This window comes from Pseudophryne corroboree, chromosome 1, assembly GCF_028390025.1.
Source record: "Pseudophryne corroboree isolate aPseCor3 chromosome 1, aPseCor3.hap2, whole genome shotgun sequence".
Taxonomy (NCBI): Eukaryota; Metazoa; Chordata; class Amphibia; order Anura; family Myobatrachidae; genus Pseudophryne; species Pseudophryne corroboree.
In genome coordinates, this window is record NC_086444.1 from 26826325 (window position 1) to 26848509 (window position 22185).

A 22185-nucleotide genomic window follows, 5' to 3' on the forward strand; every position below is an offset into this window, starting at 1 on the left:
ACAGGAACCAGATATATGGGGGTCTGCATTTTATAGGAACCAGAGATATGGGGGTCTGCATTTTATAGGAACCAGAGATACTATATGGGGTCTGCGCTGCACAGGAACCAGATATATGGGGGTCTGCATTTTATAGGAACCAGAGATATGGGGGTCTGCATTGTAAAGGAACCAGAGATATGGGGGTCTGCATTGTAAAGGAACCAGATATATGGGGGTCTGCATTTTATAGGAACCAGAGATATGGGGGTCTGCATTGTAAAGAAACCAGAGATATGGGGTCTGCACTGTATAGGAATCAGAAATATGAGGTCTCTATTGTATAGGAACTAGAGATTCAATATGAGGGTCAATGTATAGGAACCAGAGATATTTGGGGTCTGCACTGTATAGGAACCAGTGGTATGGGGTCTGTACTATGTCACCACTAAAGATCTGGGGTCTGCATTGTATAGCTACCAGACATATGGGGTCTGCACTGTACATGAACAGAGATATGACGTCTGCATTGTATAGCCACCAGATATATAATCTCTGCAGCATTGTATAGCCACCATATATATGAGGACTGCATTGTACAGGAACCAGAGATATGGGGGTCTTCATTGTATAGGAACCAGATATATGAGGTCTGCATTGTATAGCCACCATGCTATACTATACAGTATATACAGTATATAGGGTCTGCATTGTATAGCTGCCACAGATCTTTGGAGTCTGCTTGGTGTCACCACTAGAGTTCCAGGGTCTGCATTGTATAGCTACCAGACATATAGGGTCTGCACTGCACAGGATCCAGAGATATGAGGTCTGCATTGTACAGCCGCCATATATGTAGATTCTGTATTGTACAGCTGCCACAGATCTCTGGGGTCTTCTGTGTGTCCCCACCAGAGATCCTGGGTGTGCACTACCTTACAGACACAGACACTTTAATAGAGCATTAGTTAGTGGTTCAGTGTATGGCTCACACTACAGTGGTTATACTTCCATACAACAAATGCATGGGCGGGGCATTTATCTTTACAGAACTGATTCCGTTCCTTCCATATAACAGATAGTGAGCACGGCGACTGCGTCACACACTGCCTATACGCACATAGGACACATCCAGCTGCCGACACGTTTCTGCGCAGAAGTTTCTAAATAAAAAAAACAAACATTACATTCTGGTGCATGAAAAATAAAACATATTGAAATTCCATCAGGGTCAGCAGCATCTTAATCTCCGGTGGAGAAAGCGCGGTAATCCTTTTGTAGGCACAGGACTAATCTCCGCTGTTTTGAAACAAGCAAACAGAAGTTGTATAGTATCAGTGTCTTTCCAGGAGCTGAACCTTAAATCCCTGCAAAGCCTGGTACGGCACGTGTGCAATGCACACTTCGGGGGAAGATGGATTTTATCATTCTCCTAAACCTCCCAACATTTCAACAGGCAAAGTAGATCTGTTATAAGTAACTTAGTATATGGATGCAATGGGTTTTGGATACTAATTCTCATAAACACAAGTAGCCGAAGCGATGAGGGCTTATTTATGAAAATCTGCTGCTAACGCCCAAACATTAAGAATCCTTATCGCTGCATATTGCGGCAATAAACATTCTGCTTTGGGGGAATGTAACCCGGACTCAGATAAGAGCCCATCCCACTGATCAGTAAGAAGTAGAGTGATTGAATTTGAGATGTCCTTTTGCTGCTTCCAAGGGATAGCGGGAATCCAGAATTCCTTCTGAACAAAATCGGCGCAGATATGGCGGAAATAAAAAACGTAAAACCTCCCAGTGTGCACTGTGTAGCATATAATTAGCTTATGAAGCAGGCAAAAATAAGCACTCAGCATTTTTTGGTGAGTTTCCGTAAAACTTCAGTGTGTTAGTTCCCCTTTACGTGTGGAGTTCCAGCACTAGATTAATTCACTTATTGGGTTTTTTAGTTGATTAAAAGCTAACATATATGGTAACAGGGTTTACAATGTCTCAACAATATACTATACCTTCAAGTACAATCGTTTGGTTTGGACGAGGGATTGTCAACTACCATATAAGAACAGCTAGATTGACGCGTTTCATAAGTTAACTTCCCACTTCATCAGAATCAGCAATTTAGACACAGTCATTTATAGAGAAACTGATTAGAAATCTGTACTGTTTGGATCTTACTTATCCAGCATATTACTAACGTTGCTACATTTCCAAGTAAGGATGTCTCAACGTTATCATAATGATGGAGAATATTTGCAAGTGAACGCTTAATGAATGCAGGAAATTCAGCTGTGAGCATTTGGCCTGGTTCAGAGTCACTAATGCTGCAGCAGAGGTGATTTTTGACTGAGAGAATGTGCAAAAATATGTTAATGTTACAACCACTGGGATTTCTATAGAGACACCCAAGGGAGCCTTCGCCACTTCCCGCAACTGCGCACACGTTCGCAGCATCGATGCAGATCCAGAAATCTTTGACTCCTCAAATAAGTCTATGGTCACACCAGAGACGCGATTCCTGCATATATGCCCCAAAAATGGTCCAATTTGCCTTCAATCACTTGCAAATCTATTGCTGTGCGTGCGCATTGCGGCAGTGACTCATGCGCAGTTTATAAATAATTGTTAAATTGCTAAAACTTCGGAAAAGCATACAACTGTGAATCAGGCCCATTTTCCTGGTTTGTCATTAGTTTAAAAATGTTAAAACTGTTTGCGTCTTTGGGCGGGATGTACTAACCTTGCAGTGTACATCCGGCCACACACTGGTGGTCATTCCGAGTTGTTCGCTAGCTGCATTCGTTCGCTGTGCAGCGATGAGTAAAAAAAAGTCACTTCTGCGCATGCGTATGCAGCACAATCGCACGCGCGTCGTACTATTACAACGAACGATATAGTTTCACACAGGGTCTAGCGAAGCTTTTCAGTCGCACTGCTGGCCGCAGAGTGATTGACATGAAGTGGGCGTTTCTGGGTGTCAACTGACCGTTTTCAAGGAGTGTTCAAAAAAACACAGGCGTGCCAGGAAAAATGCAGGCGTGGCTGGGCGAACGCAGGGCGTGTTCGTGACATCAAAACAGGAACTGAACAGTCTGAAGTGATCGCAAGCGCTGAGTAGGTATTGAGCACAAAAAAACTTTGCCGCCGCTCTGCGATCCTTTCGTTCGCACTTCTGCTAAGCTAAAATACACTCCCAGTGGGCGGCGGCATAGCGCTTGCACGGCTGCTAAAAACTGCTAGCGAGCGATCAACTCGGAATGACCACCATTGCTTCCATACTAATCGCATACTGTATGCTCTAACGGGTGGTCTTCAGTATGCCGGCTGTCGGGATCCCGGCGCACAGTATACCGGCACCGGGATCCCGACAGCCGGCATGCCGATAATTATTCTCCCTTGTGGGGGTCCACGACCCCCCTGGAGGGAGAATAAAATAGTGTGGCGCGCGCAGCGCGCCACCGTGCCCGCAGCGTGGCGAGCGCAGCAAGCCCGCAAGGGGCTCATTTGCACTCACCACACTGTCGGTATGCCGGCGGTCGGGCTCAAGGCGCCGGTATGCTGGTCGCCGGGAGCCCGACCGCCGGCATACCATACCACACCCTGCACTAACATGTGCGATTAGTATCGCAAATCAGAGCTCTCCCAACAAGATCTGCCCTTTGCAATGTGTTCCGGTCCCTGAGCCGGAAGTCCGTCTACACAAGCGCAGAAGGCCGCGGCTAGGCATCCTTGGAGGCATCCGATCGGATCGCTCACACAGCGAAATGGACTTTAGTACATTTAGAAATTCAGTAAAATCCACTCTAGCATCAGTCATGGTAACATGCAACTTGAACATGATGGCATTTACAGTGAAAACTGCCCTGACGATGACCACCCAATCCACTTAAAAATGACTACAGTATAACGGAGAGCTAGTCCATACAGGGGCAATACTATACACTAGTATACTACGGAATTCTGCTGTATATTTCCACTAGAATTTTACTTATCTTTAAAAGCTCAAATGAGAAAAGTAGTAAAAAGAAACATTTGGTAATTCCCATTTCACCGTTTCATCAGCAGAAATATGTGAATGGCGTCAGCGAGAGCAGGCGTAATAACATTTACAAGTAATGTCCCGTTAATATAACTGACAAATGATCATGATAATACACTGCTCTGTTCCCACCATGAAAACACATTGTAAAAGTCACTTTTCATGCTTAAAATATGCCTGAAATATGGAGAAGTGATTAATTATTAATACTGGCAATTAACAGAGTCAGTTGGAAACAATGAGTTGCCGTTTCGTCAAAGCCAGTTCATCTGCAAGAATTTCAAAGACGGAAGAGTAACGCTCTGATCAATCTGACGCTCAGAATGGATTACGAAGGATCTTTCTAGCACCACCAAAGACAGCCAATAGAAAATTTGATTTATTAACAAAAGTAGTAAAAAAAAAAATTCAAAAAGTAAGAAAGTGGAAGTAGCCCAATATAAGGCTGCAGCATAGATCGCAAAGTAATATTGCATATAAAAAAATGAAATAAATAATATATTCGCTCGGTACATGTAGTACAGTTATCCGGCAATGTGCGACCTTGGAAAATTCACATGAAAAGTTATGTCCAGCAAAAATTTTCAGAAGCCCATAGGATAAGTCTTTCTGCAAAGGAGAGTCCTGGTTTTGCCACAGAAAATGTTTCAGCTACAGGAAGTTGTTTGTCTATAATTTATATTCTTTATGTACCAATGGGTTGGGTATGCAATGCCGGCAGACACATGACCAACTGCGCATCCAGACAGTGAGAATACCGACATTGGACGGGGCAAGGATTTCACCTCTCTCCCTTCCCTAACCCTCTGGAGGTGTCAGCTAGGGCTAACCCTCAGGGGGTGTTGGCTATGGCTAACCCCCATCCAACCCCCCCGTGCCTAGCCCTAACACGCCTAGTACCTAACCCCACCCCCCACCCCCCTCCAGGCCCTAACCCTAACCCCCACCCCAATACTCACCTTCTGTTATGCACACCAGTGCCAGCAGGAAAGTACTGGTGTCAGAACTGTTATGCACTCCAGTGTCTGCAGGAATGTACTGGTGTTTGAACTGTTATGCAAAACAAATGGACTCACAGACAAACTGGGGAATATGACATAACGTACACAGAAGGTGATAGGGTAACAAAATACACACAAAGTGAACAGAGAAGCCCAGAGGCTAAGGAACTGGGTATCTCCCTTGTATTAGAACTGCTCAGATGGAAATAGCAAGATGTTGTGTTTTAATACGTAGAGAACCCGAAATGCTGTTGCTAAGGGCAACAGCAAAACCCTAAAGGGTTACCAACGGGTGTGGCAGTAAACTCCTTGGTCAGAGATGGAATGATAGACACAAGGAGAGTCTCCACAATCCTGATTATCACTTGCAGTGCACAGGTTTTAGCTTACTGCCACTAAACTGACCCCTGACACCTAGCACAGTGAGACAGGATTAGACAGGCAAGTCTTAGAATACAGCCGCAAACTTGCTAAGTTCACAGAGTAGTAACAGAACCCCAGCAAGCTAAACGACTGACTCCAGTCTTACTGCTAGGTCTGGATTTGCAGAGTGTAATACCAAATCCCCAGGCCTATTTGCAGTAAGCAACAAACAAATACAAAGCTACACAGTACTGGCTAACTTTCATGAACTGACTAACCAACAAAGATTCAGCAGCATCTGCTTACCCTGAAAAGAGGCCTTATAAAGCAGGTGCTGTCCACGCCCCACTCAGACCTCACAGACTGTGAGCACAAAAACCAGCACCGTATCCCCTGCCGTGCACAGAGCCTATAACCACTGCACAGCAAAAGACCCGAACCGGAGTATCAGCTGCGCTCAGGTTACTCCACTAGCACTTGTCCCCTGGTTGCCATGACGACGTGGCAGCACAGGGCAGGAGACCCTAACACCTTCGGGATGTTTGCGTCCATACAAAGAGATCCATCTGACTCAGAATCAGCCTCACAGTGCATATCATTTAATATACACCAGACTGCTCCTGACAATAATTGAATATACATATTATATTTTCTGAGCACAGATGGAGCAGAGTTTGTTGCAGTGGACGGTGTTACTGTTGATCTTTAGTGTTTGCACTGACCACTGGCTGGGATGGGCATTATTCTGTGAGGAACTGGGATAAAAAAGACATCAACCGAGATGAAAGGATGACTTGTAAGTGGGAATAAAAAAAAGAAAAAAGAGAGAAAATGATAAAAAAAAAAAAGAAAAAAGAAGAGGAGGAAAATCTTCTCCAATAACATGGGAAGAGAATTAATGGCTCAGATCTGTTTTAAAGATATTCCGTTTGATCTTTTATTTCACTGCTCTGATTATTCAAGTTCCCTTTGATGTTTTTGAACCCTCTAGAACCCTATAAACACATAAAAGCATTGTGCCGTCCATAGGGTGGAATAATAAGAAAATATAGAGAGTGCGTTGCTGCGTCTTGTTGTGCGTGCGGGTGACTGGATCCCACACCACTTGCATCGAGATACATCTGGACCATCATCCTCAGGTCTATCATGAAATGAGAATAAGGCCTCTGGTTAGGTCCAGATGTACTCTATCATACAAATGAGTCAACCAACGCATCTGCACTTCCTGGACCATTTCACTTTAAAGAGTTGACAGGCAAAAGTATGGGACTACTCCTTTCCTACCCCAGGTATGTAGCCCCAGAAAGCCGTGTCTGGTGGCCAGCTGTACCCACTGCACATATATGTGCCTCCACCTCTTACCCTTTAACATTTGTCCCGCTACCTTTTAAGCACCTGTCCCATTTTACCATTTGTGCCCCAACCCACATGTGCCTCTCCTTCCCCATATGTGTCTCTGCTACCCTCCCCACATGTCCCTCTACCTCAACATGTGTGCCTCTTCTACCCAATGTATGTTCCTCAGCAACCGTCACTGCATGTGCCTCTCCCTCCTCACATGTGCCTCTTCTGACATGTTCCTCTGCCACTCTCCCCGCAGGTGCCTCTCCCTCAACATGTGTGCCTCTTCCACCCAATGTATGTTCTTCTGCCACCGTCCCTGCATGTGCCTCTCCCTCCTCACATGTGCCTCTTCCAACATTTTTCTCTGCCACCCTCTCCGCAGGTGCCTCTCCCTCAACACGTGTACCTCCTCCTTCCAATGTATGTTCCTCAGCCACCGTCCCTGCATATGCCTCTCCCTCCTCACATGTGCCACTTTCTTCTGACATGTTCCTCTGCCACCCTCTCCGCAGGTGCGTCTCCCTCAACACATGTGCCTCTTCCATCCAATGTATGTTCCTCAGCCACCATCCCTGCATGTGCCTCTCCCTCCTCACATGTGCCTCTTCCAACATGTTCCTCTGCCACCCTCCCCGCAAGTGCCTCTCCCTCAACACGTGTGTCTCTTCCATCCAATGTATGTTTCTCAGCCACCATCCCTGCATGTGCCTCTCCCTCCTCACATGTGCCTCTTCCAACATGTTCCTCTGTCACCCTCTTCGCAAGTGCCTCTCCCTCAACACGTGTGCCTCTTCAATCCAATGTATGTTCCTCAGCCACCGTCCCTGCATGTGCCTCTCCCTCCTCACATGTGCCTCTTCCAACATGTTCCTCTGACATCCTCCCCGCAGGTGCCTCTCCCTCAACACGTGTGCCTCTTCCAACCAATGTATGTTCCTCAGCCACCATCCCTGCATGTGCCTCTCCCTCCTCACATGTGCCTCTTCCAACATGTTCCTCTGCCACCCTCCCCACAAGTGCCTCTCCCTCAACACATGTGTCTCTTCCACCCAATGTATGTTCTTCTGCCACCGTCCCTGCATGTGCCTCTCCCCCCACACATGTGCCTCTTCCGACATGTTCCTCTGCCACCCTCCCCGCAGGTGCCTCTCCCTCAACACGTGTCTCTTCCACCCAATGTATGTTCTTCTGCCACCGTCCCTGCATGTGCCTCTCCCCCCACACATGTGCCTCTTCCGACATGTTCCTCTACCACCTTCGCCGCAGGTGCCTCTCCCTCAACACATGTGCCTTTTCCACCCAATGTATGTTCTTCTGCCACCGTCCCTGCATGTGCCTCTCCCTCCTCATACTGTATGTGCCTCTTCTGACATGTTCCTCTGCCACCCTCCCCGCAGGTGCCTCTCCCTCAACACGTGTCTCTTCCACCCAATGTATGTTCCTCAGCCACCGTCCCTGCATGTGCCTCTCCCTCCTCATACTGTATGTGCCTCTTCTGACATGTTCCTCTGCCACCCTCCCCGCAGGTGCCTCTCCCTCAACGCGTGTGCCTCTTCCATCCAATGTATGTTCCTCAGCCACCGTCCCTGCATGTGCCTCTCCCTCCTCATACTGTATGTGCCTCTTCTGACATGTTCCTCTGCCACCCTCCCCTCAGGTGCCTCTCCCTCAACGCGTGTGACTCTTCCACCCAATGTATGTTCCTCAGCCACCGTCCCTGCATGTGCCTCTCCCTCCTCACATGTGCCTCTTTCAACATGTTCCTCTGCCACCCTCTCCGCAGGTGCCTCTCCCTCAACACGTGTGCCTCTTCCACTCAATGCATGTTCCTCTGCCACCGTCCCTGCATGTGCCTCTCCCTCCTCACATATGCTTCTTCCAACATGTTCCTCTACCACCCTCCCCGCAGGTGCCTCTCCCTCAACGCGTGTGCCTCTTCCATCCAATGTATGTTCCTCAGCCACCGTCCCTGCATGTGCCTCTCCCTCCTCATACTGTATTTGCCTCTTCTGACATGTTACTCTGCCACCCTCCCCGCAGGTGCCTCTCCCTCAACGCGTGTGCCTCTTCCATCCAATGTATGTTCCTCAGCCAGCGTCCCTGCATATGCCTCTCCCTCCTCACATGTGCCTCTTCCAACATGTTCCTCTGCCACCCTCTCCGCAGGTGCCTCTCCCTCAACACGTGTGCCTCTTCCACCCAATGTATGTTCCTCAGCCACCGTCCCTGCATATGCCTCTCCCTCCTCACATGTGCCTCTTCCAACATGTTCCTCTGCCACCCTCCCCGCAGGTGCCTCTCCCTCAACACCTGTGCCTCTTCCACCCAATGCATGTTCCTCTGCCACCCTCCCCGCAGGTGCATCTTCCTCAACACGTGTGCCTCTTCCACTCAATGCATGTTCCTCTGCCACCGTCCCTGCATGTGCCTCTCCCTCCTCACATGTGCCTCTTCCAACATGTTCCTCTGCCACCCTCTCTGCAGGTGCCTCTCCCTCAACACGTGTGCCTCTTCCATTCAGTGTATGTTCCTCAGCCAACGTCCCTGCATGTGCCTCTCCCTTCTCACATGTGCCTCTTCCAACATGTTCCTCTGCCACCCTCCCCGCAGGTGCATCTCCCTCAACACCTGTGCCTCTTCCACCCAATGCATGTTCCACTGCCACCGTACCTGCATGTGCCTCTCCAGGGGCAGTTCTGGTGGTGTGTGTGTGCGTGAACGCACATGTGTAATGGGGGGGAGGGATGTCAAGGAGTGGGGCCCTGCCTGTTTCATTTGCATTGGGCCCCACAATTTCTGAAGCCAGCCTTGCTCACCCCACACTGCTCTTATTACTTAGTTAGAACGCCTTTTTGCACGCAATGAATTCTGCATAACCATCTTCTGCGTTGTTCCTCAGGTACATTATTGTCTGCTTCAGGCCCAGCCAAAACAAAGAACAGAGGGCAGACAAAAAGGGGGAAGATTCCTCTGAACAATTGTACGGATGATTTAAGAGGACACGTGTCTGGCACGGCAACATCAATCAGCACTCCAGTTCTTAATCATCGCACAACATAAACCACCGACAATGAAAGTTTTATTTCCTTTACATGTGAAAACTCATTTGTCTGCGATCGCTTTGCTTCCAATCTATATTCAGGGAGTCAGCGTTCCGCCTAACAATAAGAGGCTAATCAGGTGGCATTTGCTTGCCTTTAAAGCCTCACACAGGTATTGCTGCCGCTGTGCAATCAACGTCCTTTCAAAGCACAGTGGAGAACGGGGAAGGGGAGGGTGGTGGTGGTGGGGGGGGGGTCTGACTGTAATCACGGAGTCCGGTAGACTGTCCAATTTCCTTTCATCTCGCGAATGAAATTCTAGACTGCTGTTAGTGGCGGCAGTGATTGGTTTTGCTGTGATGGTAGCATTCATGCCGCAGACCTTTGCTCCCTGATTTAGCTTCAGTTGATTTTACTAATCCAATTCACCGCAGACTTTCATCCTAAGAACACCCTCCAGCCAGAAGAATCAAACGAGTTTCCAGCTAATCACGGCGGTCATTGTCTCCAATGCAAAGTTTCCGGGTGTCAGGGGAGCCGAGAATATAGATTGCATAATTTCTTGTTCTTTAATCCAGTCTTGCACTTTTTGTACATACTGTATATGAAGCCGCTCATAGAACATATGTGCGGAGTTTATGGGGTTCTTAGTGACCTGGTCAGATATTATAATAAGGAAATACAGAGGTGGACGCTAAGGCTGATGACACCACTGAGAATTTGGGTCCTGTTAAGGGGGCTCCCGAAGAGTACGTATCGAACTCGCTGCGAGTTCACGCATGCGCACAGCCAAATATCGCACAGTGCAGAGGCGGTGGAGGGGTCTGCTTGGTTCCCACTTAGGAACCTCGGACCTCCTTCTCATAGGAAGGAATGGGACTCTAAGAATCAACGCCATCTGAAGATGCCATTTGTTTCCTCATACAAACTCCAAAATCTTAACGTTTTCACAGTTTGCTAAATAGTCTTTTTCACATTTGTAATGGGGTCTTTAGTGGTGATGGTTAGGCCCCTAAGGGAGATACAATAAGGGGCAGATGTACTAGCCTTGGAGAGTGATAAAGTGAAGAGAGATAAACTTCCAACCAAAGAACTGTCACTTTTCAAACTTGTTGGGGGCAGATGTATAAAGCCTGGAGAAGTGATAAAGCAGTGATAAGTGTATGGTGATAATGCACCAGCCAATCAGCTCCTAACTGTCATTGTTCAAACCTCTAATGATTGGCTGGTGCGTTATCACCTTCCACTTATCACTGCGTTATCACTTCTCCAAGCTTAATACATCTGCTCCACAGGCTGCAACATGGTAATTAGGAGCTGATTGGCTGGAATGCAGTAGCGGATCTTGTTACGGGCAAGCAGGATTTTTGGCCGGGGCGCCACCTTCCAGAGGGCGCCGCCGCTGTGCAAGATCCACTACTGGTGCTGGTGCTGTGCGGTGCGTGATGAAGTCATCACGCACCCGCACTGCATTGTGGGAGCGGTACATAGAAGCTAGAGGTCATAATTGACCTCTAGTGTCTATGCGGTGCTATGGGAGAGATGTCATGACGTCTCTCCCATAGATCTGAGGAGCGGCGCCGGTGGCTGGAGATGGAGGGCAGCAGCGGTCGGGAAGCAGGCGCGGGGATTGTAAGTATTAATTTTTTTAATTTATATTTTTGTAAGTGGCGCAACTAGGGGGCACAACTCTACAGGGGGCACAGTACTGGGGGGACAACTCTACAGGGGGGACAACTCTACAGGGGGCACACTACTGGGGCAATACTACTGGGGGCAATACTACTGGGGGCACAACTCTACAGGGGGCACAACTCTACAGGGGGCACAACTCTACAGGGGGACAACTCTACAGGGGCACACTACTGGGGCAATACTACTGGGGGCAATACTACTGGGGGCACAACTCTACAGGGGGCACACTACTGGGGGCAAAACTCTACAGGGGGCACAGTACTGGGGGCAATACTACTGTGGGCACAGATACAGGGGGCACAGTACTGGGGGCAATACTACTGTGGGCACAGCTACAGGGGGCACAGTACTGGGGGCACAACTACTGAGGGCATAGCTACAGGGGGCATAATTGACCACACCCCTTCTCCATGAAGCCACGCCCCTATTTTTTCGCCCTGGGCGCCACAAGGTCCTAGATCCGGACCTGCTGGTACGTTATATCTCTCCACTTTATCGGTCTCCAGGGCTTAGTAAGAATGTTCTGTGTACCCTGTATTGTTCTAAGGTGTGCCGTACGTGCGGCGCTGCCAACCACTTGGGGCGCTTTATAAATAGTAAGTTTCATTTCAGAGCTGCACTCCGCCTGAGTTTTGTGAACTTTGTATCCCAAACGTGAGTGCGACGCCACTCAGCATCCTGCAGACAAGGAATTGATCATTATCAGGTACATTGATTTAGGCCGGATGAGGCGCTGCCCCGCCGTCCTGGCTATGAGGACTTTTTACCCTGATTTGTGAAGAATTTGAAGATATGTGAACCCCCCCCGTAGATGCTCCATGAGTATACTGTACATCGGTTTTATCTCCAGTCAACCTTGTTAGCCGTCAACATGTAAACGGAGAATACCGATACGTTTGTAATGTTGGTTGATATATTCATGACGCATCATGTTTGCAGTGATAATGCCAGCAAATTAAAAATGAACTAACATTAATGTTAACTAACATCCGTGTCAACATTTTGCCTTCAACATTCTACTACTGGCCTGTTGGCTATCGACAAGGGTAACAGTTGATTTGCCGACGGACACAATACCAACGGTCATCCCGACACCCATTGACCGACAGTCAAAATACCGACACGGTCAAAATACCGACATTCATTATAACCGACCTGTACAAAATGCCATCATAGTCGGAATGCCGACATGTCAAAATGCCGACATGCATTTTTTAGGGTAGTTTTTGCCCCAAAAAAGACTTATTCTTAAATACCATCCCAGTGGACCTGGAGGGGGAATATAGTAGTGAAGCTGCGAGGGAACGCCGTACACTTACACGGTGTCCATGTCGACTTATGCTGGCATTCACACTCACCAAAACCCCCAGAAAAAACTCACGTCTGTATTTTGATGTCGGCATGTCAAATGCCAGTATTCTGACTATGTCAGCATTTTGAACATGTCGGCATAGTAACTGTCGGTATTTTTCCTGTATCTGTATCTTGACTGTCAGTCAATGGCTGTCGGGATTACGACCGTCGGTACTGCATCCGTCGGTAAATCATACTGAACCTGCTGACATATTTACTGTTGACAGAACGACTACCTCCCGCTTCACGTACCGGCAGCTGGTGCACGCAACATTGGCGCTGTGATGTGGCAACGCTGAGCTATCAGCTATCGCCAATCCCCGGTAGGAGGCGTATATTTGGGATTACTCACACTTTAGTGGCGATTTACTGTATCAAACCATCCATAGAGAGCAAGCTTAGCCATTGCCCATAGCAACCGATAAGATGCTAGCTAACATTATATAGCGCACACTGGATGACTGATAGCTAGAACCTGAATGGTGGATACGGGGAACCTCCCTTTGTCCTGTAGAAGGTTACATTCCCCCCTTTGTCCAATACCTCACCTAGTGCAAAACCCAAACTGCCCTCTGCAAACCCCAGAGGTGACAGTCAGCCCATGCCCCGGCTCCAGGGGTGCCGGGTTATAAGGCGGGGGTATAAAATAATGATGTGTGCATGCTGGTGTGTGGAGAGAGCGGTGTCAGGCTTGGCGTAGCAGGCTGCGGCGCCCATTAGATGTGACAGGCTTACCCAACCTGAAATCATCAGAGCGCTTTCCCTGAAATCGTTTCAAAGTGGAGAGTCAGGAAGATGTCTGCATGCGGGGTGACATCTCCACTCAGCAGAGTTTAATGACATCCGCGGCTTGTCATCCGCTCTCTTCATGCTTCACAAGTAATAGAAAACTCCATGCATGTTTATGGAAGAGTCTGAGAAGTGGAGAATAGATGCAGATGGAAGGTGCTGGGGGACAGGTCGGGTCACACGGAGTTACCGAGAGGCTTAAACAGAGATTAACCGTTCGCTTACCGGTGGCGGGCTGTGCGAGATCGGCAGACGCACTGTAATACGCAGGAAAATTTGTGACTTTCTATGCACGCCGGCGACAGTGCGGAACGCACGGAATGACTGATGTGCTGGGAGGGAAATAAATAAGAGCGCGTTGCAAGAGCTGCAAATCCAAAAAGTGTCTGAAAAAATAGTGGGACATTTTCAAGTGAAAATTATCGTTCCATATTTATAAGCAGAGGCGGGCCGACGTTCCGGCACATTCTCAGTTTTCTATGAATATGAGGGGTGTTATTTTTCTTTTTCTCTTTTTGTGGCCGGGTAATCAAAATCCAAAAAGGAAAATATATAAAATAGAGTATTTAACTGTAACTGTAAGATTCTCTATAAGAGTTATACTTTATATTACCTGCACTGTGTTTTTCTATGTTGTGCCATTTTCTTTACAGACGCACTAATCCTAAAAATCAATAGTTTTCAGATAACAGTAAAATACATTGTTTGGTGGTTTCCTGACCTTACACTGCAGCTCTGCTATGAAGTAAAATGTGACCTCTCGCCTCCCCCCCCCTCCACCACAAACCCCATTACAGACAGCAGAAGCGCCTCACATCTTCCCTGGGACAGTGTACGTGTGGGATGTCTCATGCTAAGCTGCTAGGAATGCAGTTTTCTCTATCGTCCTAAGTGGATGCTGGGGTTCCTGAAAGGACCATGGGGGGGTAGCGGCTCCGCAGGAGACAGGGCACAAAAGTAAAGCTTTTACAGGTCAGGTGGTGTGTACTGGCTCCTCCCCCTATGACCCTCCTCCAGACTCCAGTTAGATTTTTGTGCCCGGCCGAGAAGGGTGCAATTCTAGGTGGCTCTCATAAAGAGCTGCTTAGAGAGTTTAGCTTAGGTTTTTTATTTTACAGTGATTCCTGCTGGCAACAGGATCACTGCAACGAGGGACAGAGGGGAGAAGAAGTGAACTCACCTGCGTGCAGGATGGATTGGCTTCTTGGCTACTGGACATGAAGCTCCAGAGGGACGATCACAGGTACAGCCTGGATGGTCACCGGAGCCACGCCGCCGGCCCCCTCACAGATGCTGAAGCAAGAAGAGGTCCAGAATCGGCGGCTGAAGACTCCTGCAGTCTTCTTAAGGTAGCGCACAGCACTGCAGCTGTGCGCCATTTTCCTCTCAGCACACTTCACACGGCAGTCACTGAGGGTGCAGGGCGCTGGGGGGGGGGCGCCCTGGGAGGCAAATGAAAACCTTTAAAAAGGCTAAAAATACCTCACATATAGCCCCAGAGGCTATATGGAGATATTTACCCCTGCCTAAATGTACTAAATAGCGGGAGACGAGCCCGCCGAAAAAGGGGCGGGGCCTATCTCCTCAGCACACGGCGCCATTTTCTGTCACAGCTCCGCTGGTCAGGAAGGCTCCCAGGTCTCTCCCCTGCACTGCACTACAGAAACAGGGTATAACAGAGAGGGGGGGCAAAATAAATGGCAATATATTAATATAAAAGCAGCTATAAGGGAGCACTTAATCATAAGGCTATCCCTGTCATATATAGCGCTTTTTGGTGTGTGCTGGCAGACTCTCCCTCTGTCTCCCCAAAGGGCTAGTGGGTCCTGTCTTCGTATAGAGCATTCCCTGTGTGTCTGCTGTGTGTCGGTACGTGTGTGTCGACATGTATGAGGACGTTATTGGTGTGGAGGCGGAGCAAATTGCCAAATATGAGGATGTCACCTCCTAGGGGGTCGACACCAGAATGGATGCCTTTATTTGTGGAATTACGGGATAGCGTCAACTCGCTTAAGCAGTCGTTTGCCGACATGAGGCGGCCGGACACTCAATTAGTGCCTGTCCAGGCGCCTCAAACACCGTCAGGGGCTGTAAAACGCCCCTTGCCTCAGTCGGTCGACACAGACCCAGACACAGGCACTGATTCCGGTGGTGAAGGTGACGAATCAACCGTATTTTCCAGTAGGGCCACACGTTATATGATTTTGGCAATAAAGGAGATGTTACATTTAGCTGATACTACAGGTACCACTAAACAGGGTATTATGTGGGGTGTGAAAAAACTACCAGTAGTTTTTACCGAATCAGAAGAATTAAATGACGTGTGTGATGAAGCGTGGGGTGCCCCGATAAAAAACTGCTAATTTCAAAGAAGTTATTGGCTTTATACCCTTTCCCGCCAGAGGTTAGGGAGCGCTGGGAAACACCTCCTAGGGTGGACAAAGCGCTAACACGCTTATCAAAACAAGTGGCGTTACCCTCTCCTGAGACGGCCGCACTTAAAGATCCATCAGATAGGAGGATGGAAAATATCCAAAAAGGTATATACACACATGCAGGTGTTATACTACGACCAGCTATTGCGACTGCCTGGATGTGCAGTGCTGGGGTAGTTTGGTCAGAGTCCCTGATCGAAAATATTGATACCCTGGACAGGGACAATATTTTACTGTCGTTAGAACAAATAAAGGATGCATTTCTTTATATGCGTGATGCACAGAGAGATATCTGCACACTGGCATCACGGGTAAGTGCTATGTCCATTTCGGCCAGAAGAGCTTTATGGACACGACAGTGGACAGGCGATGCGTAGAGGAGTTATTTGGGGTCGGTCTATCGGATTTGGTGGCCACGGCTACGGCCGGGAAATCCACCTTTCTACCTCAAGTCACTCCCCAACAGAAAAAGGCACTGACCTTTCAACCGCAGCCTTTTCGTTCCTTTAAAAATAAGAGAGCAAAGGGCTATTCATATCTGCCACGAGGCAGAGGACGAGGGAAGAGACAGCAACAGGCAGCTCCTTCCCAGGAACAGAAGCCCTCCCCGGCTTCTACAAAAGCCTCAGCATGACGCTGGGGCTTCGCAAGCGGACTCGGGGGCGGTAGGCGGTCGTCTCAAGAATTACAGCGCGCAGTGGGCTCACTCGCAGGTAAATCCCTGGATCCTGCAGATAATATCTCAGGGGTACAGGTTGAAATTAGAGACAGAGCCACCTCGCCGTTTCCTGAAGTCTGCTTTACCAACGTCCCCCTCAGAAAGGGAGACGGTTTTGGAAGCCATTCACAAGCTGTATTCTCAGCAGGTGATAGTCAAGGTACCTCTTCTACAACAAGGGAAGGGGTATTATTCCACTCTTTTTGTGGTACCGAAGCCGGATGGCTCGGTAAGGCCTATTCTAAATCTGAAGTCCTTGAACCTGTACATAAAGAAGTTCAAGTTCAAGATGGAGTCACTCAGAGCAGTGATAGCGAACCTGGAAGAAGGGGACTTTATGGTATCCTTGGACATCAAGGATGCGTATCTCCACGTTCCAATTACCCCTCACACCAGGGGTACCTCAGGTTCGTTGTACAAAACTGTCACTATCAGTTTCAGACGCTGCCGTTTGGTTTGTCCACGGCACCTCGGGTCTTTACAAAGGTAATGGCCGAGATAATATTTCTTCTTCGAAGAAAAGGCGTATTAATTATCCCATACTTGGACGATCTCCTAATAAGGGCAAGGTCCAGAGAACAGCTAGAGATGGGTTTAGCACTATCTCAAGAGGTGCTAAAGCAGCACGGATGGATTCTGAATATTCCAAAATCCCAATTAATGCCGACAACTCGTCTGCTGTTCCTGGGGATGATTCTGGACACAGTTCAGAAAAAGGTTTTTCTTCCCGAAGAAAAAGCCAAGGAGTTATCTGACCTGGTCAGGAACCTCCTAAAACCAGGAAAGGTGTCTGTACATCAATGCACAAGAGTCCTGGGAAAAAATGGTAGCTTCTTACGAAGCAATCCCTTTCGGCAGATTCCATGCAAAGGGATCTGTTGGACAAATGGTCAGGGTCGCATCTTCAGATGCACCTGCGGATAACCCTGTCGCCGAGGACAAGGGTATCCCTTCTGTGGTGGTTGCAGGAGGCTCATCTATTGGAGGGCCGCAGATTCGGCATGCAGGATTGGATCCTGGTGACCACGGATGCCAGCCTGAGAGGCTGGGGAGCAGTCACACAGGGAAGAAATTTCCAGGGAGTGTGGTCGAGCCTGAAAAAGTCTCTTCACATAAGCATTCTGGAACTAAGAGCAATCTACAATGCTCTAAGCCAGGCGGAACCTCTGCTTCAAGGAAGACCGGTGTTGATCCAGTCGGACAACATCACGGCAGTCGCCCATGTAAACAGACAGGGCGGCACAAGAAGCAGGAGGGCAATGGCAGAAGCTGCCAGGATCCTTCGCTGGGCGGAGAATCACGTGATAGCACTGTCAGCAGTATTCATCCCGGGCGTGGACAACTGGGAAGCAGACTTCCTCAGCAGACACGACCTTCACCCGGGAGAGTGGGGACTTCATCCAGAAGTTTTCCACATGCTATTAAACCGTTGGGTAAAACCAATGGTGGACATGATGGCGTCTCGCCTCAACAAAACACTGGACAGGTATTGCGCCAGGTCAAGAGATCCGCAGGCAATAGCTGTGGACGCGCTGGTAACACCTTGGGTGTACCAGTCGGTATATGTGTTTCCTCCTCTGCCTCTCATACCAAAGGTATTGAGGATTATACGGCAAAGAGGAGTAAGACTAGTGGCTCCGGATTGGCCAAGAAGGACTTGGTACCCGGAACTTCAAGAGATGGTCACGGACGATCCGTGGCCTCTACTTCTGAGAAGGGACCTGCTTCAGCAGGGTCCTTGTCTTTTTCAAGACTTACCGCGGCTGCGTTTGACGGCATGGCGTTTGAATGCCAGATCCTAAAAGGAAAAGGCATTCCAGAAGAAGTCATTCCTACCTTGATAAAGGCAAGGAAGGAAGTCACCGCGAAGCATTATCGCCGTATTTGGCGAAAATATGTTGCGTGGTGCGAGCAGCGGAGTGCTCCGATGGAGGAATTTCAACTGGGTCGTTTTCCTACATTTCCTGCAATCAGGATTGTCTATGGGTCTCAAATTGGGATCTATTAAGGTTCAAATTTCGGCCCTATCAATATTCTTCCAAAAAGAATTGGCCTCAGTCCCTGAGGTCCAGATTTTTATCAAAGGAGTACTGCATATACAGCCTCCTGTGGTGCCTAAGGTGGCACCGTGGGATCTAAATGTAGTTTTAGATTTCCTCAAATCCAATTGGTTTGAACCACTAAAGAATGTGGATTTGAAATATCTCACATGGAAAGTGACTATGTTACTGGCCCTGGCTTCGGCCGGGAGAGTATCTGAACTGGCGGCTTTGTTTTATAAAAGCCCTTATTTAATTTTCCATTCGACATAGGGCAGAGCTGCGGACGCGTCCGCATTTTCTCCCTAAGGTGGTATCAGCGTTTCACCTGAACCAGCCTATTGTAGTGCCTGCGGCTACAGATGACTTGAAGGACTCCAAGTTGTTGGACGTTGTCAGAGCCTTAAAAATATACATTTAAAGGACGGCTGGAGTCAGAAAATCTGACTCGCTGTTTATACTGTATGCACCCAACAAGTTGGGTGCACCTGCTTCTAAGCAGTCGATTGCTCGTTGGATTTGTAACAAAATTCAACTTGTACATTCTGTGGCAGGCCTGCCACAACCTAAATCTGTTAAGGCCCATTCCGCAAGGAAGGTGGGCTCATCTTGGGCGGCTGCCCGAGGGGTCTCGGCATTACAACTCTGCCGAGCAGCTACGTGGTCTGGGGAGAACACGTTTGTAAATTTTTACAAATTTGATACCCTGGCAAAGGAGGACCTGGAGTTCTCTCATTCGGTGCTGCAGAGTCATCCGCACTCTCCCGCCCGTTTGGGAGCTTTGGTATAATCCCCATGGTCCTTTCAGGAACCCCAGCATCCACTTAGGACGATAGAGAAAATAAGAATTTACTTACCGATAATTCTATTTCTCGGAGTCCGTAGTGGATGCTGGGCGCCCATCCCAAGTGCGGATTATCTGCAATACTTGTACATAGTTATTGTTAACTAATTCGGGTTATTGTTTAGGAAGCCATCTTTCAGAGGCTCCTCTGTTATCATACTGTTAACTGGGTTTAGATCACAAGTTGTACGGTGTGATTGGTGTGGCTGGTATGAGTCTTACCCGGGATTCAAAATCCTCCCTTATTGTGTACGCTCGTCCGGGCACAGTACCTAACTGGAGTCTGGAGGAGGGTCATAGGGGGAGGAGCCAGTACACACCACCTGACCTGTAAAAGCTTTACTTTTGTGCCCTGTCTCCTGCGGAGCCGCTACCCCCCCATGGTCCTTTCAGGAACCCCAGCATCCACTACGGACTCCGAGAAATAGAATTATCGGTAAGTAAATTCTTATTATTTCAGCTACTTTAATATCACCAGTGGCGGATTCCCCAATAGGCATGTGAGGCACATTAGGTCGACATGGGCCCTCATTCCGAGTTGATCATTCGCAAGCTACTTTTTGCAGCCGTGCAAACGTATAGTCGCCGCCCACGGGGGAGTGTATTTTCGCTTTGCAAGTGTGCGATCGCCTGTGCAGCCGAGCGGTATGAAAAAGTTTTTTGCAGTTTCCGAGTAGGTCTGAACTTACTCAGCCGCTGCTATCACTTCAGCCTGTCCGGGCCCGGAATTGACGTCATAGGAGGTGTGATGTAGCAGTGTGATGTGATGTAGTGTGATGTAGGCAGTGAGGTGTGATGTAGGCAGTGTGGTGTGATGTAGGCAAGGAGGTGTGATGTAGGCAGTGTGGTGTGATGTAGGCTGTGTGGTGTGATGTAGGCAGGGAGGTGTGATGTAGGCAGTGTGGTGTGATGTAGGCAGTGTGGTGTGATGTAGTGTGATGTAGGCAGTGAGGTGTGATGTAGGCAGTGTGGTGTGATGTAGGCAAGGAGGTGTGATGTAGGCAGTGTGGTGTGATGTAGGGAGGGAGGTGTGATGTAGGCAAGGAGGTGTGATGTTGGGAGTGTGGTGTGATGTAGGCAGTGAGGTGTGATGTAGGCAGGGAGGTGTGATGTAGGCAGGGAGGTGTGATGTAGACAGGGAGGTGTGATGTAGGCAGTGTGGTGTAATGTAGGCAGTGTGGTGTGATGTAGGCAAGGAGGTGTGATGTAGGCAGTGTGGTGTGATGTAGGCAGTGTGGTGTGATGTAGTTTGATGTAGGCAGTGAGGTGTGATGTAGGAAGGGAGGTGTGATGTAGGCAGTGTGGTGTGATGTAGGCAGGGAGGTGTGATGTAGGCAGGAAGGTGTGATGTAGGCAGGTAGGTGTGATATAGGGAGTGAGGTATGATGTAGGCAGTGTGGTGTTATGTAGTCAGGGAGGTGTGATGTAGGCAGGGAGGTGTGATATAGGCAGTGTGGTGTGATGTATGCAGGGAGGTGTGATGTAAGCAGGGAGGTGTGATGTAGGCAGTGAGGTTTGATGTAGGTAGGGAGGTGTGATGTAAGCAGGGCGGTGTGATGTAGGCAGTGAGGTGTGATGTAGGGAGTGAGGTGTGATGTAGGCAGTGTGGTGTGATGTAGGCAGTGAGGTGTGATGTTGGGAGTGAGGTGTGATGTAGGCAGGGAGGTGTGATGTAGGCAGGGAGGTGTGATATCGGCAGTGTGGTGTGATGTAGGCAGTGTGGTGTTATATAGGCAGGGAGGTGTGATATCGGCAGTGTGGTGTGATGTAGGCAGTGTGGTGTTATATAGGCAGGGAGGTGTGATGTAGGCAGGGAGGTGTGATGTAAACAGGGAGGTGAGATGTAGGCAGTGAGGTGTGATGTAGGCAGGGAGGTGTGATGTAAGCAGGGAGGTGTGATGTAGGCAGTGAGGTGTGATGTAGACAGGGAGGTGTGATGTAAGCAGGGAGGTGTGATGTAGGCAGGGAGGTGTTATGTAGGCAGGGAGGAGTGATGCAGGCAGGGAGGTGTGATGTAGGCAGGGAGGAGTGATGTAGGCAGTGTAATGTGATGTAGGCAGGGAGGTGTGATGTAGGCAGGGAGGAGTGATGTAGGCAGTGTGGTGTGATGTAGGCAGGGAGGTGTGATGTAAGCAGGGAGGTGTGGTGTAGGCAGGGAGGTGTGATGTAGGCAGGGAGGAGTGATGTAGGCAGTGTGGTGTGATGTAGGCAGGGAGGTGTGATGTAGGCAGGGAGGTGTGATGTAGGCAGTGTGGTGTGATGTAGGCAGGGAGGTGTGATGTAGGCAGGGAGGTGTGATGTAGGCAGTGTGGTGTGATGTAGGCAGGGAGGTGTGATGTAGGCAGGGAGGTGTGATGTAGGCAGTGTGGTGTGATGTAGGCAGGGAGGTGTGATGTAGGCAGTGTGGTGTGATGTAGGCAGGGAGGTGTGATGTAGGCAGGGAGGTGTGATGTAGGCAGTGTGGTGTGATGTAGGCAGGGAGGTGTGATGTAGGCAGTGTGGTGTGATGTAGGCAGGGAGTTGTGATGTAGGCAGTGTGGTG

General features: G+C 48.8%; 1 protein-coding gene across 12 annotated transcripts in view; it reads right to left on the minus strand.

The window, feature by feature from the left end:
• Positions 1-22185, minus strand: part of CELF4 (CUGBP Elav-like family member 4) — a 1208497-nt gene that overhangs the window by 259753 nt on the left and 926559 nt on the right. The gene's annotated exons all lie outside the window — the stretch shown is intronic.